General features: G+C 42.8%; 1 protein-coding gene across 3 annotated transcripts in view; it reads left to right on the forward strand.

Moving 5' to 3' along the window:
- The window catches only part of ZMIZ1 (zinc finger MIZ-type containing 1), a 318498-nt gene that overhangs the window by 72867 nt on the left and 230978 nt on the right, over positions 1-14653 (forward strand). For all 3 annotated transcript variants that reach the window (XM_075841809.1, XM_075841811.1, XM_075841810.1), the window contains one exon: positions 6581-6723. The gene's annotated coding sequence lies outside the window, so the exon portion shown is untranslated. The remainder of the gene's footprint in view (positions 1-6580; positions 6724-14653) is intronic.

Raw genomic sequence — 14653 nt, forward strand, 5'->3', positions numbered from 1 at the left:
GGCTAATTGCAAAGTGTTATCAATCACTGTACTTAATAATCGTAGCAACCGTGGGGGCGATGGGTATTATTGTGACCAGTATTATATGCTTCATTACTTGTAATATGTACCCCATCTGATTCTGCAGATTACTTTATTAGCCTCTGCCTTTATTCAGCAAGTGTAATGCACTGTGGCAATCTGAGTCGCAAGATACCGTTTCTGCTTCAAGTCGTGCCGCTTCTGGCTATTACGTTTTGTTGTCTTCTAGATCTGGATTACATCGGTCACAGCCTGTTCTATGTACATACTACAATGCTGTTTTGGTCATTATTTTAATTTGTACCTTTTACTAATGACCTATTACTAGTCTTTGTGCGATACAATGTACACGGCTATACGGATTGTCAATGTTGGCCATTCATTGTGTACTGTGAATACATTTGCCTAAAGGCTTGTATAAACGGGTGGATTTCTGCGCATAACGATCGATGATATAACATGTCTGCGAAAAACTCACAACATTCTCTATACAGGTCCGTTTTTTCAGACCAGACTCGCCCAATGAAGTCTATTAGTGGGAGAAAGAAAAGGCACAGCACATGGATGACATCCGTGTGCTGTCTGTTTTTCACGGATCAGCTGCTAAGGAAATGCAGAAAAAAAGTGAAACCAGGAAGTGCTTGCAGAAGAGAAAAGCTAGCGAGAAAAACGTATGACACGCTGAAACCACATCGACATTAATGAATGGCCAGTCTTAATAAATCACCCACTATGCCTGTGTAGACAGGACAATGTGTGTGTGTGTGTGTGTGTATATATATATATATATATATATATATATATATATCTGTTTGTTACTTTAGCCAATGATTATATGCCGTGTAAGGTTTAAATTGGGACCCCAAGCTGGTATCTTTGACAGAGAGACACTTTCCGTTCTGAAGGGCTAAATGAATTGTAAAATAATAGACCGCAATTTATGTCAGTGGGCACCCTGTAATAATTTACATTGTAGTTGATTGGAAAAAATTGAAATCGCGCCCCCCCAGATGTTAATTGACATACCCCTGGCTGTTCTGCTTCACTACCAGCCTCCTCCAACTCTGGTGGATATGCCATTGCCTTGTACTGCCCTGGCATGCGCGATGCAACGATGAAGCCGGGCAGCGTATACCTCGCTGCCCATACAATGGCGCATCCGAGAAAGTTGGAGGAGACTGGTAGTGATGTAGAACAGCCAGAGGGTAGCAATCGAGCATGGAAAGGTGGGTTTGGAATCAAGACTGTGTGACTCTTCAGGATAGCGGCACCGCATCATGACCCTTTATAGAGTAATTGGCATACCACACGCACCGTTTTAAAAGTTACATTTATAGATTTTGCTGCATCTTGGAAAAAACATACAGGGGAATGTTTAGAAACATTGTCAGGTCGAGTATTACCGCATGGTGGAGGTTCAAGGGGTTAAAACTACCTGACAGGATTTCATTAATAAATAATGAACTGCATCAATTCCATCTGCCCAGTAATTATATATATATATATATATATATATATATATATATGTGTATATATATATATATATATATATATATATATATATATATATATATATATACATACATACATGCACAAATACAGCTCCGTGCAGAGCTCATTTGCAAATTCAGTTTAACCCCAGCACTATAGGTTTGTACGGCATAAAACTACAGCTCCCAGCATGGCCCGAACAATGGTAAGGATATGCTGGGAGTTGCTGTTTCACAAAAATAAAAAACCATACCAAGAATCCTCTCGCTGTACATCATACAGTGATTACAATAGTGATTAGAGGCAGAATAAACATTTACATTGAGTGACTCACAGGTGACGTCTTCTCGGATTCTAGTCTTTCTTTTTTTCTACTTCTCTTCTTTCTTCATACCTCTATGATTACTTCTCCCGGCCATGGTCCATTTTTGAAGTTTGGCGCTCAGATGTCTTCAGCTTCTTACTTTTAAACATTTCCGCAAATATAAACGAAGATAAATTTCTAATGGTGTGTCACGCTACGCCCCTAAATATAATTGCACGATACACTGTTCCCCTGAATATTATAGCACCATACACTGCCCCCTATAGATAGTGCCCCATAGAGCTCCTTGTAGATAGTGCCCTCTTTAGATAGTGGCTTTAGATTCTCCCTGTAGATAGTGGCCCACAAACAGCCCCATGTATATAGTGCCCCCCCCTAGAGTCCCCTGCATGTAGAGCCCCCTGTAGATAATGCCACTCACACTGTTAACTAAATAAAACAAAACTTTACATACGCACCTGATCCCGTTCCTGTGACATACTCTAGCAACGCAGGCCTGCTCTCTTCTAAGCATGTCTGCTGGAGCTAAATGACGTAAGCGGCCTCATGACGTCATCGCGCCACCTGCGTCATTGAAAGGCGTTGAATGGCAGGGCAAGGAACTAATGTTCCTTGCCCTGCCAGTGCTAGTAATTATATCACGCAGATACAATTAGGGCTTGTATACGCGTTGCGGAATTGCTGAGTATTTTCCGTCCGGAATTGCAGATAGAAAATACGCAGCAGAATACAGTAGCCGCAAAGTGGGTGAGATTTAACCAATGTCATCCACACGCTGCGTAAAAAAAGTTCACCTGTGGTGCGTGTTTTTCGTACCGCAGCATGGCAATTCCTGCTGAGGAAAGTGACTGAATTGCTGAATTTTTCACCATCTCCCAGCATTGACAAAAACGCCGCAAAATCCGCACCATTTTCTGCAGTAAAAACCTCATGAAATGGTGCGTTTTTTACGCAGCGGAATGTCTGCTAGTTTTTGCGGAATTGCTGCAGAAATTTGCTACAGCAATTCCATTACGTGTTGACAAGCCCTTGTAGCGCACGAGGGCGTGGCGGCGGTTGACTCACCTCGACTCATTGACGGTTCGACCCTGATTGGCGGCTCCTAGAATGTGAGTGCTTGTATTCTGAAGGCCTGCAATATGAGCAGGAGTTGTCCAAAAGGGGCTGCAATATATACAGTCACCCAAAAGGGGCAATCCTACTCAATTGATGTAGTTTAGCATCTGACCTCAAAAGATGTGACACGGAATATGAGTAGAAAATCAGGTTATGGTATACCGTATTTCTGTTGGTATTGTTAAACTAGTGATAAGGAAATATAATCACTCATGCTCATGTTTTCTGATCATATTCCTCAACCACTCTACTACACCTATCTCCCAATGGGTTAAAACACTTGCACATGCTACTTGATGTAAGAAGTTTTATTGTTTTTATTTTAAAAGTCTCAGATCGCCAAAATAAAAAATATATAATATTTAACATTTGGTTAGATTAGTTGTCTTCCTGAGAAATTAAATTGTGCATCTTTGTACAGCACTATGGATAATGTTATTGATATGTAAATAAAAGATAATTCATAAACAAACAAACAAACCCTTCTTGGGGTCTGTTCACATCAGCGTTGGGCTTCCGTTCATCAGTTGCGTTTGACCTTTCCCTCGGAGGAACCGATTGATGGAAAGCCAAATGGAAGCCATAGCTTCCGTTTCATTGATTTCAATGGTAATGCTTCCGTTAGTTGGTTTCTGTTTCGTAATGATTCAGGGTTTTTCCGCCAAACAATAGTATAGTCGACTACGCAATTATTTCCGCAAAACAAACGTACACTTTACAGAACGGAAACCAACTGCAACAGAAGCATTACCATGGTAATGCAAATGGAAGCTATCGTTTCTGTTGATGGGTTCCTCCGACAGAAAGGTCTAGAGGAACCGATCAACAGAACCCCCGACACTGATGTGAACAGGTACTTAAATGGTCACATAACTTATTGCAATTCCAGGATGTTTGAAATGTTAGGCCTAATGCACACGCCTGTGTTTTTTTTTGTCTATGTGCTAACCGCAATTTTGCGACTAGCACAGACCCATTCATTTATATGGCTCCATGCACACGACCATGATGTTCACAGATTCGTGTGGAGGCAGCGATTCCGTGCCGCAAAACCTCAGGACATGTCATTTTACTGTTGGTATTAGTGGATCATGTGACCTACTCAGGGGGTTGTACATTTATATAAAATCAATCCTGTATTGATATGTGATATGTTGGTAATCGCAAAAAATAATAATATTTTCCTGAGTCTTTAACCCCCTCCTGACATTTGTCGTAAGTAGACGTCATGGAAAGCCAGTGCTTCCCGCAAAATGTTGTATATTTACGACAAATGGATGGCACGGCTCAGAAGCGGAGTGAAGGTAACATGTAATTTATAACGCATGGTGAGCGCTGTATAAAAAAAACCTATAAAACTATGCCAGAATTGCTGTTTTTTGGTCACTTGTCTCCCAAAAAATAGGATATAAAGTGATCAAATGGTCGCATTTACCACAAAATGGTAACAATAATTTCTACAGCTCGTCCCGCGAAAAAACAGCCCTCATACCAATAGGTCTATGAAAAAAATTAAATTTGTTAAGGCTTCCATAATTCAGGAAATAAAAATATGCAGTTGTGCAGCCTGAGAGGAACATTTCTTCTGTTTAAAGGGGCGATTTATCGAGGCCCTAAAATTAGGGAACTAGGAATGGGAGGGCCCAAACATATCTGCTGAAAGCGAGGGTGCCCGTATTATACCAGGACAACACTTCGCACCTTTGCAGTTTGGGGAATTTTGCTGGGGAGTGTGTACCAAAAGGGGAATAAGAAAGGACACCATTTATCAGTGCGAGACCGACCTGTGCAGAAAGGATTGCTTCACAGCGTAACACACATTTTTGGATTATTTTACCCCATTATTATACCACCTGACTATGCCGCTGATGTACTCTGCCCAGCTTACTTGTGCCCCCACGTTGTAAACTGAAATACCAGTAAAACTCCAAACAAAACTACTACCAAGCAAAATCCACGCTTCAAAAGCCAAATGGCGCTCCCTTCCTCCTGAGCCCTACAGTGTGCCCAAACAGCAGTTTACTTCCACATATATGGCATCGCCATTATCCTGGAGAACCCTTTTAACAATTTTTAGGGTGTGTGTCTCCATTGGCATAAGCTGGGCATGACCTATTTGCCACTGGAATGGCATATTCGGGGAAAATGTTAAGGTTTTACTTTGCACCATCCGCAGCGCAATCCTTCATGGAAAAGTTCTGTGGGGTGAAAATGCTCACTACACTCCTTAATAAATGCCTTGAGGAGTGTGGTTTCCAAAATGGGGTTCACTTCTCAGGGGTTTCTTTTATTATTTCACATCGGAGCCCTGCAATTGTGAACCAATACTTTGTAAGTCGCCAAATCCGGCCTCCATTTTGCAGCGTACTCTTTCACTCCTGAGCCCTGTCGAATGTACAGGCAACAGATTAGGGCCACATGTAGGGTGTTTCTAAAACCGGGAAGCACATCATAATAATTAGAGAGCTGTCTTGTTATGGTGGCACAAGCTGGGCACCACATATTGGCATATCTATGGAAAAATCCCATTTTCACTCTGCAATATCGAGTGCACACTAATTTCTGCAAAACACCTGCGGGGTGAACAGGCTCACTACACACCTAGATGAATACCTTGAGGGGTGTAGTTTCCAAAATGGGGTCACTTCTGGGGGGTTTCCAATGTTTTGGTCACACAGGGGCTTTGCAAATGCGACATAGCGCCCAGAAACCAATCCAGCAAAATGTGCATTCCAAAAGCGAAATGACACTCCTTCCCTTTTGAGCCCTGCCATATGCCCAAGCAGCAGTTTATCACCACATATGGGGTATTGCCGTACTCAGGAGAAATTGCTTTACTAATGTTGCTTTTCTCCTTTTATTATTTGAGAAAATGAAAAATTTTGAGCTAAAGCTACGTCTTGTTGAAGAAAAAGGATTGTTGTTTTTTTTCATTGCCCAATTCTAATAAAATGTATGAAACACCTGTGGGGTCAAAATGCTCACTACACCCCTAGAATAATTTCTCAAGGGGTGTAGTATCCCAAATGGAGTCACTTTTGGGTAGTTTCCACTGTACTGGTACTTAGGGGCTTTGCAAACGCGACATGGTGTCTAGAAACCAATACAGCAAAATCTGTGCTCCAAAAGCCATATGGGGGATGTGAATTAGAAACAATTTTGGGTGGCATAACTGCCTCTCTTACAAGCAGATACATTTAAATTTAGAAAAATGCAAATTTTTGCAATTTTTCACTAAATTTTGTTGTTTTTCCACAATCCAATACTAAATGTACCGAGCAAATTTTACCAGTAACATAAAGTCCAATGTGTCATGAGAAAACAATCTCAGAATCGCTTGGATAGGTAAAAGCATTCCGGAGTTATTACCACATAAAGTGAAACATGTGAGATTTGAAAAATTTTGGCTCTGTCAGGAAGGTCAAAAGTGGCCAAAACTGGTAAGGGGTTAAGAGCGATTAGGAATAATTGCAATGTGTCTTTTTTTCTTTTTTTTTAATGTGTTCATGCCTTCATTGATATAAGAAATTAAGTTTTAACAATGATTAATCTGTTCTGTTACATGTTGTATGAAAATAAACAGTCTGTTTGAAGCTTTATTAATTTCTTTGTATTTTCTCTGAACAGTCTTTAATTAATGAAGAAAATCAAACCGTCCTTCTCGGATATGCTCAGCCAATAAGAACGTTGGATTACATTGCAAAACAGAATTCAGTGACTTGTAAGGAATCAAAGGAAGTTCTAGTCGGGATTCCAAACAGAAGTCTTTAGTAAGTCAAATTTGCACAATTCACTACGTAATAATTCCAGCATTGTGGTTATAAATTTGCATTTTATTTTTTTTTTTGCAATAGAAAATTTGGTGTGTAAAGGAAAGTGGCTGTATATAAATATCCTCTAACAGTGACGCTAAAAGCCTTGCTCCACACAGGGTCCAGGAGATATGGCCATTTGTTTGGCAGGATTCTTACACTGGGGGCATGAAGGTCAACGGTGATTTCCTTCTCCTGTTCTGTATGGTCAAGTCTGATTTTAACCATGTTCTGACCTGTCATTGAGGCCATGTGAGTAGCAGGGTTGTGCAGAAGCATGAACCCTTCACGAGTCGTCCAAACTCAGAGCTGAATGGTTCTGACATGTCCAAAGAAGGGTTTTTCTCATCATGGACAACCGTTTTCATACCCGAAGCTGCCCCCATAAGACCACGCTCCCGAGAACATCTGATTTTGCTGGGGTAGGCCACGGCCATTCACACATTTCCCCTGCAGGGGAAATGTAGTATTATATAGAGGTCTCAAACACATGGGCTGCATGCGGCCCCTGAGGCTGTCATCTGCAGCCTGCGGGGCACCGTAGCTCCCTCGGGAGAGGAGAGAGCAGGCCGAAGGAGGAGTGCGTCGGTGCTCCTTCATGACGTCCCAGAGCAGAGCTTATACTAGCGCTCTGCTCCTGTACTCCAGCTCTAAAGGAAACCCCTGACATCACTATCCATATATGGACAGTGATGTTAGGAGCAGAGCTGGAGTCCCAGGCAGATTCTTAGAAGCGGTTCTGCTCCAGGACTCCATCTTGGGAAGCCCCTGACATCACTGTCTATATATGGACAGTGATGTCAGGAGCAGAGATGGAGTCCCAGCAGAGTGTTAGTATCGCTCTGCCCAGGGCTCCGTCTCTGGCCTTGCCCCTGACATGTGATGTCAGGGGCAGAGCTGGGGTCCCAGGCAGAGCGGTAGTAGCGCTCTGCCCGGGACTCCGGCTCTGGGCTTGCCCCTGACATCACTGTCCATATATGGACAGTGATGGCAGGGGCTTCCCCAGAGTTGCGGAGCAGATCCTATACTAGTGCTCTGCTCTGGGACTTCGACTCTGCGGATGCCCCTGACGTCACATTCCAGTCCAGAAGGATCTCCTGACGTCACGGTCTATGAACAGTGATGTCAGGGGCTCCTCCAGCAGAGTGTGTGTGTGGCATTATCTACAGAGGGCACTGTGGCATTTTCTAGGGGGGTGGCATTATCTACAGAGGGCACTGTGGCATTATCTACAATTGCGTGCATGGCAGTATCCAAAAAGGGGCTGCCCAATCTTTCCATTCTTGTGTCTGCCGAACGCTGACAACTGAGCAGCCAAACTGCAACACTTAAACGGGAAAACTGGATTTTTAAAATAAGCAAGTGGTGTAAACTCGCAAATTTAAGTTACGTTTTTTAGCGCTATTGTTATAGTAATGTAATGTAGTATTATAGTAATGTAGTATTGTTTATAGTAGTTCAAATAACTAATTGATTGACAATACTTTTTTGTATTGTATCAAATTTGAGAGTAATGCGGCACGTCAAATTCACACTTTTTCTATGTGCATTTACCCGGCCGAGTTTGAGACCCCTGATATAGGGGCTGTTAAGATGACTGGCCATCCATGTTACATATTAGTTACATAGTTACATAGTTAGTACGGCTGAAAAAAGACACATGTCCATCAAGTTCAACCAAGGGAAGGGAAAAGAGCTTTCTGCTCTTTTTCATAGAGTGAGGGGTCCTGAGCAGTTCAATGGGCATATGGACAGGTTTTGTACGGATACTCCCTTTATAACCGGAGCTTCACATAAAGGGGTGTATTTTTTAGAGTAAGGGTATGTGCACACGGTAGCAGGCTTTTACGGCTGAAATGACAGACTGTTTTCAGGAGAAAACAGCTGCCTCGTTTCAGCCGTAATTGCTCCTCCTCGCATTTTGCGAGGCTTCTCTGACAGCCGTAAATTTTGAGCTGTGCTTCATTGAGTTCAATGAAGTACGGCTCAAATTACGTCTGAAAGAAGTGTCCTGCATATAATGTATATAAGTGTCCTGCATATAATGTATATAAGTGTCCTGCATATAATGTATGTGTCCTGCACTTCTTTTGACGAGGCTGTATTTTTACGCGTCGTCATTTGACAGCTGTCAAACGACGACGCGTAAATGACAGGTTGCCTGCACAGTACGTCGGCAAACCCATTCAAATGAATGGGCAGATGTTTGCCGACGTATTGTAGTCCTATTTTCAGGCGTAAATCGAAGCATAATACGCCTCGTTTATGCCTGAAAATAGGTCGTGTGAACCCAGCCTAAGACTCGCGTAGCGGCCGAGGTGCCTCCACAATGCAGCCAAACACTGCGTTTTTTATGTGATTGTTGAGGTCTGCATGGATTTTGCAGGTATAGCAGTTGAACCCGCAAAAAAACGGACTGACATTTGCGGTAAAAACACTTTGGCTTGGTGTTCGGCCACTGCGCGGCTGTGCCTCTACTCTGTAAATCAACTCGATGTGTGGGGTGATGGGGAATAGTATACTGTGGTTAACTGAAGTCACCCCCTGAATTTTCAGTTGGTGAGTTGACTTAGACTTTAAACAGGATTCAAAGCACACATCATATTATTATGTATTTATTTTCATGGCATCATGCAGGATATACCGGTAAATAATATTTGATTGCAGACCCTGGTGTCATGTTCACTTTAAGACATGCAGCTGTTTCCTACATTTTCACTCTAGCACTAAACAGATACAGCTGCCGCCAATGCTTGTTTAGCACAGAGCTGCCATTGCAGACAGCTTGGTTTATGTCATTGCTGGCTGGTGCAGGCCTGAAACTTGACCGTGCTCTTACCTCCAATTACTCCTAAGCCCTCAGTTGAGGATCTCTTTGTAGATGGGCAGAAGAAGATCATGATGTTTACTGTCTCTGTTAGAGCCATCATGAGAAACCCATTTAGTCCCCTTTTTCCTTTAGAGTCCATTCAGGCGTTGTGGATGAGGTGCGGTATAAAACGCTTGTTTTTTTTTTTTTTTATGCAATTTGGTGCGTTTTTCGATGCGGTTGCATATTTTTTCCCCCGCACCCACATAGAAAAACCCACCTCAAACGCACCATTTGAATGGGCCCTTTACCTAAACTGCTTTGTCATGCCTAAGTGGGGATTGGGGGTTCTATTAAATGGTTTCGGAGACCAATCGATTTCACAAGAGGTCAGCCTTCATGCTTTCCTCAAAATACAATGCAGTTGCCATTCACTCTGCATGTTATCTACCCGTAGCATCACTCTGCATCTGTCTCTTGTTCTTTGTTTTTCAACAGTGATGTTTCTGGGGCAACATTGTGAGACCGTGCCTGGCGGCCTTTCTTGTGTACCAGTCAGTGAATTGGATTCTTTTAACCCCTACTGGGAAAATTCTGGCTTGTTCCCGTTTAAACTATTGGCATATTTCCAAAAAGTTCAATTATAATTTCCCTTGGTATGCACACTTGTTAATGGCATGTGCATACTTTTAAAGTGTACCTAACTTTTCAGGTGACTTTTTAGAATAAGCTGTCCTATGTGTGTAAATGAGGAGCAACACTATTTATGGCCATTATATGACTTGTATGCTGCATATTTTAGCAGTTTTCCCCTCTGCAGCCTCTAGCCCTAATTCTCAGCAGTCTCTGAGCTAGTGGGTGGACCTCAACAGCTATCATGTCTTCTATACACAGCACACTGAGAAGATGTGTGAGGGATTCTGCTCTCCTATCTCTATCTGTGACAAATTCTATATAAGCTGCAGTAGCAGACCAGTTTAGCTGAGAATCCAGCACTGGAGTGACACAGAATCTTACCAGCAGTCTGTGTTTTTCTTACACTGCCCATGCTTCCTCCCTTTGTTCCCCCTCCCCTCTCCAAAGACTTGAATAGACATTCAATGAAGAGACACTTTCCCACCTTCTGCAGCCCATCAATTCTGCTCTGTGGCCAGGGGCGGACGATGCTTAACAGTGGGTGGACCGCAGATTTTAGGAAGGGAGACACCTAGTGGCAGTAACTTAACACTGAATTTGCATAGATAAAACAACTATATTTTAATAGTAATTTACAAAGTTGATATATATATCCGGTATACTTATAGATATTAACATAGTTGTTTGAAAAGTTAGTGTCCATTTAAAGGGGTTGTCGACTACCACCGGATAGGTCATCAGTACATGATCGTGGGGGTCCAACACCCGTATCCTGCACCGTTAAGACGCTCCAGCTGCTTCTGAGCGCCGGACGTACATGCTGAAAGCAGTTGGCTCTGGCCACTGAATAGCGGCTCAGCTGCAGTTCTGCTCATGTTCAAGTGAATAGGTGCAGAGCTGCAGTTCGGCAGCACTGCCGCTATGCGATGTAAGGAGCCAACTGCTTCCTGCTCCGTACATCGCATAATGGACCATAAGATCTGGTGCCCGGAGGCAGCTGGGGCGGCTTAACGGTGCAGGGTCTGGGTGCCAGACCTGCACCGATGATCTACTGATGACCTATCTGGTGGATAGGTCATCAGTTGTTCAGTAGTGGACAACCCGATTAAGTCTGGTCATTTGGATATGCAGTAAACTATCTCTGTACATGTTTCATAATGAAAAATTCAAGCTTAAAAAAAAACAAAACATACCATTTCACTGCACTCTCACTGTATCTGTTGTTTTTTGTGTCCCCCCTCCTTATCATAGTCAGTCGGGGGGAAAAAAAGCAGGGAGAGAGCGCACAAACTCAAATATGCACAGTGCATTACCATGCAGTATTAATTGGAATCCATGTTTCCCAATTGTTCTAAATTCATATGCCCTTGGTCTAGCTGTATGGTGGTTATTTTGCATATATTAGAAACATATTGATGGTTAATGTCTTGGTGTGGATTTGACAAGATATTATCTAGGTATAAATAATGGGCACACTTTGTAGAAAAACTTAAATGGGTTTTCCAGCCAATAAAAATTACTGGTCTATCCTCAGGATAGGCCATCAATAGCTGATCGGTCGGGGTCCGACTCCCGGGATCCCCGACTATCAGCTGTTTTGAGGGGACTGCAGTACTTGTACTTGAAAACAACTGGTCGGCGGGGGCCCCGGGAGTCGGACCCCGATCCATCAGCTATTGATGGTGTATCCTGAGGATAGGCCAACAATTTTTACTGGCTGGAAAACCCCTTTAAGGCTGGGTTCACACGGAGTATTTTGCCGAGTTTTTTGACGCGGAAACCGCGTCGCAAAACTCGGCAAAAACAGCCCGAAAATGCCTCCCATTGATTTCAATGGGAGGCGTCGGCGTCTTTTTCCCGCGAGCAGTAAAACTGCCTCGCGGGAAAAAGGAGCGACATGCCCCATCTTCGGGCGTTTCTGCCTCTGACCTCCCATTGACTTCAATGGGAGGCAGAGAAAGTGTATTTCGCGGTGTTTTATGCCCGCGGCGCTCAATGGCCGCGGGCGAAAAACTCTGCGAAAATCGGCGTGCAGGGAGAGAAAAATCTTTCTCAAACGTCCAAATGGAATTTTGAGGCAGATATTCCTCCTGCAAAATACTCTGTGTGAACATAGCCTAAGATTATCTGATCTAGCATTCGGTTGCATCTGAGCGGCATATACATCTGGAAATTTTGCTCGCATACACGTGGTGTGAACAGAGCCTCATATATGTGTAGTTATTGCAAATGGATAAGAAATGGATTTACATAACCCCAGTTCAGTAAGAAAACAAAAAGAAGCTCATGGGTAATAGTAAGGCCTCGTTCACACTGAGTTTTTTGCAGGAGGAAAATTCTGCCTCAAAATCCAGTTTCGGATTTTGAGGCAGATTTTGTCCTACCTGCACGTCGTTTGCCGCGATTTTCGCTGCGTTTTTCGCCCGCGGCCATTGAGTGCTACGGGCAAAAAACTCAGCGAAATACGCGCTCTCTGCCTCATTTTGATGTCAATGGGCGGTCAGAGGCGTAAACGCGCGAAGATAGGGCATGTCCCTTCTTTCTCCCGCGAGGCGGTATTACTGCTCGCGGGAGAAAACCGCCCCCGTCTCCCATTGAAATCAATGGGAGGCATTTTCTGTCGGTTTTTGACGAGTTTTGCGGAGCGGTTTCCGCTTCAAAAAGCTTGTCAAAATACTCCGTGTGAACAAGGCCTAACGGTTTCTTTGGTTATTGGAAATTATCTTTTCATTTCCAAGGTTCTTTCATGTTGACTAGTATAAGCCGAGCATTATATTTCTGTGTCCGCACAGTAGGAAGTTGTATGACCCTCCTTTATACTGTGATGTGCAGTAGTTACGTGGTTTTCTGCAGCAATAGATTTGTCTCCTGCAAAGAGCTTTTTAGATTACTGATTATTTTTGACAGTAAAACGAGATGACTTAGGGCACATCCGTCTTTGACATCTGCAGTTATTGTGCACCAGATGGACACATGCACACAAAAGATAACTTTTTAACTCTTAAAGCATATCAATGGCGGTCTATCACTGGTTTTTATCAATAACCTTGCCACTAGGGGGCATTTGATTTGTTTTAATGTTCGCATTTCACTTGTTTTCACATGAAGTTAACATGTAATTGCAATTTACTGTGCAAACATTTTAATATTGTGAAAAACATTCCACTAAATGTTCTGATAAAAAAAAAAAAAAAAAAGATGTGAGCCAGCATCTTTTCCTTCATTCTGTCCAGCTTAAAATTGTATTGCTTGAATTGAAGGGCATTTTCCCCGAACTTAAAGTGTACCCGGACATATTTTTCTTTAGTAAATACTTCCCCTTCCTATAAAATAACAGTATGGGGCACTGGTCGAACATGCTTTCTGCCACTCCGTAATAACTCTAGTGGCGTTACAGAAACCGCCTGCTAGTTGCAGGGAGCCACAATAGGTGCCACTCCGAACCCTGACTCATAGGTTAAGATTTATTGACCGGGAAAGGGCACGTTTGTACAGTAGTTTCTGCAGCGCTGCTTTATCCTTGTACCGAAGGGTGGACAAGTAAAATTGCATGTCTCTGTCCTCCAGAAGCCCTTCTGCCAAATACGAAATGCAGGAGGAAGGCCGGTGCCCATGCTGGCAACTCCACCTACCCAATAACTTCTCTTTGCCCACTGAGAAAACAAAACGGTTAACCCCTTGACGGCCAGTTTCATTTTGGCATTAGAAGAGCCATAACTTTTTTGTTATTTGTCTGTCGACACAGCTGACAAGGTTTTTTTTCGTTGTTGGACTAGTTGTATTTTTTTTAATGGCACAATTTAATGTGCTGTAAACATTCATCGTGCAGTAAATATTGCATATTCTGTGGGCCAGTACGATCACTTTTTTTTTTTTTTTAATCTAAATTTAGACCTTGTTCACATAGAATTTTTTGACAGGCAGAAAAAAAAATTTAGATTTTGAAATGCCAACGTTATTTGACACTTTTTTTTTTTTTTTTTTTTTTCTTTTTGCCCACAGCTGTTGCATCTAATGCATAAAAAACGCTCAAAATGAGCGCTGCAGGTTTTTTCTGCCCGATTTCAGTGGGACGGCCCAGAAAAAAACTCCTCTGTCTCGTATTAAAGTCAATGGGGGAAGGGGCAATTTGGGGACACTGTTTCTGTGTCAAAATCCGCGCCAAAAAAACCCCTTGTGAACTCTCCCTTAATGTGCTCCTAAAATGTTTGCTCATTTGATAAAACCGATAATTTCATAGATCCCCCTCAGAAGGCCGTATGACCACGCGACTCCAATTTTGAGACGTCTGATCAATGAAGACGCTTGAGTGAAATCTGTTGCATTTTTGGAATTGCCTTATAGTCTCATTAGCACCTTTTCCAGGTGTCATTTCTGTCTTACGTGAGGAAGCGAGAAAGGTGACAGGTTAAAAATAGCTGTTAATGTATCGCCGTAGTCGCT

Source organism: Rhinoderma darwinii, chromosome 11, assembly GCF_050947455.1.
Source record: "Rhinoderma darwinii isolate aRhiDar2 chromosome 11, aRhiDar2.hap1, whole genome shotgun sequence".
NCBI classification, from domain to species: Eukaryota; Metazoa; Chordata; class Amphibia; order Anura; family Rhinodermatidae; genus Rhinoderma; species Rhinoderma darwinii.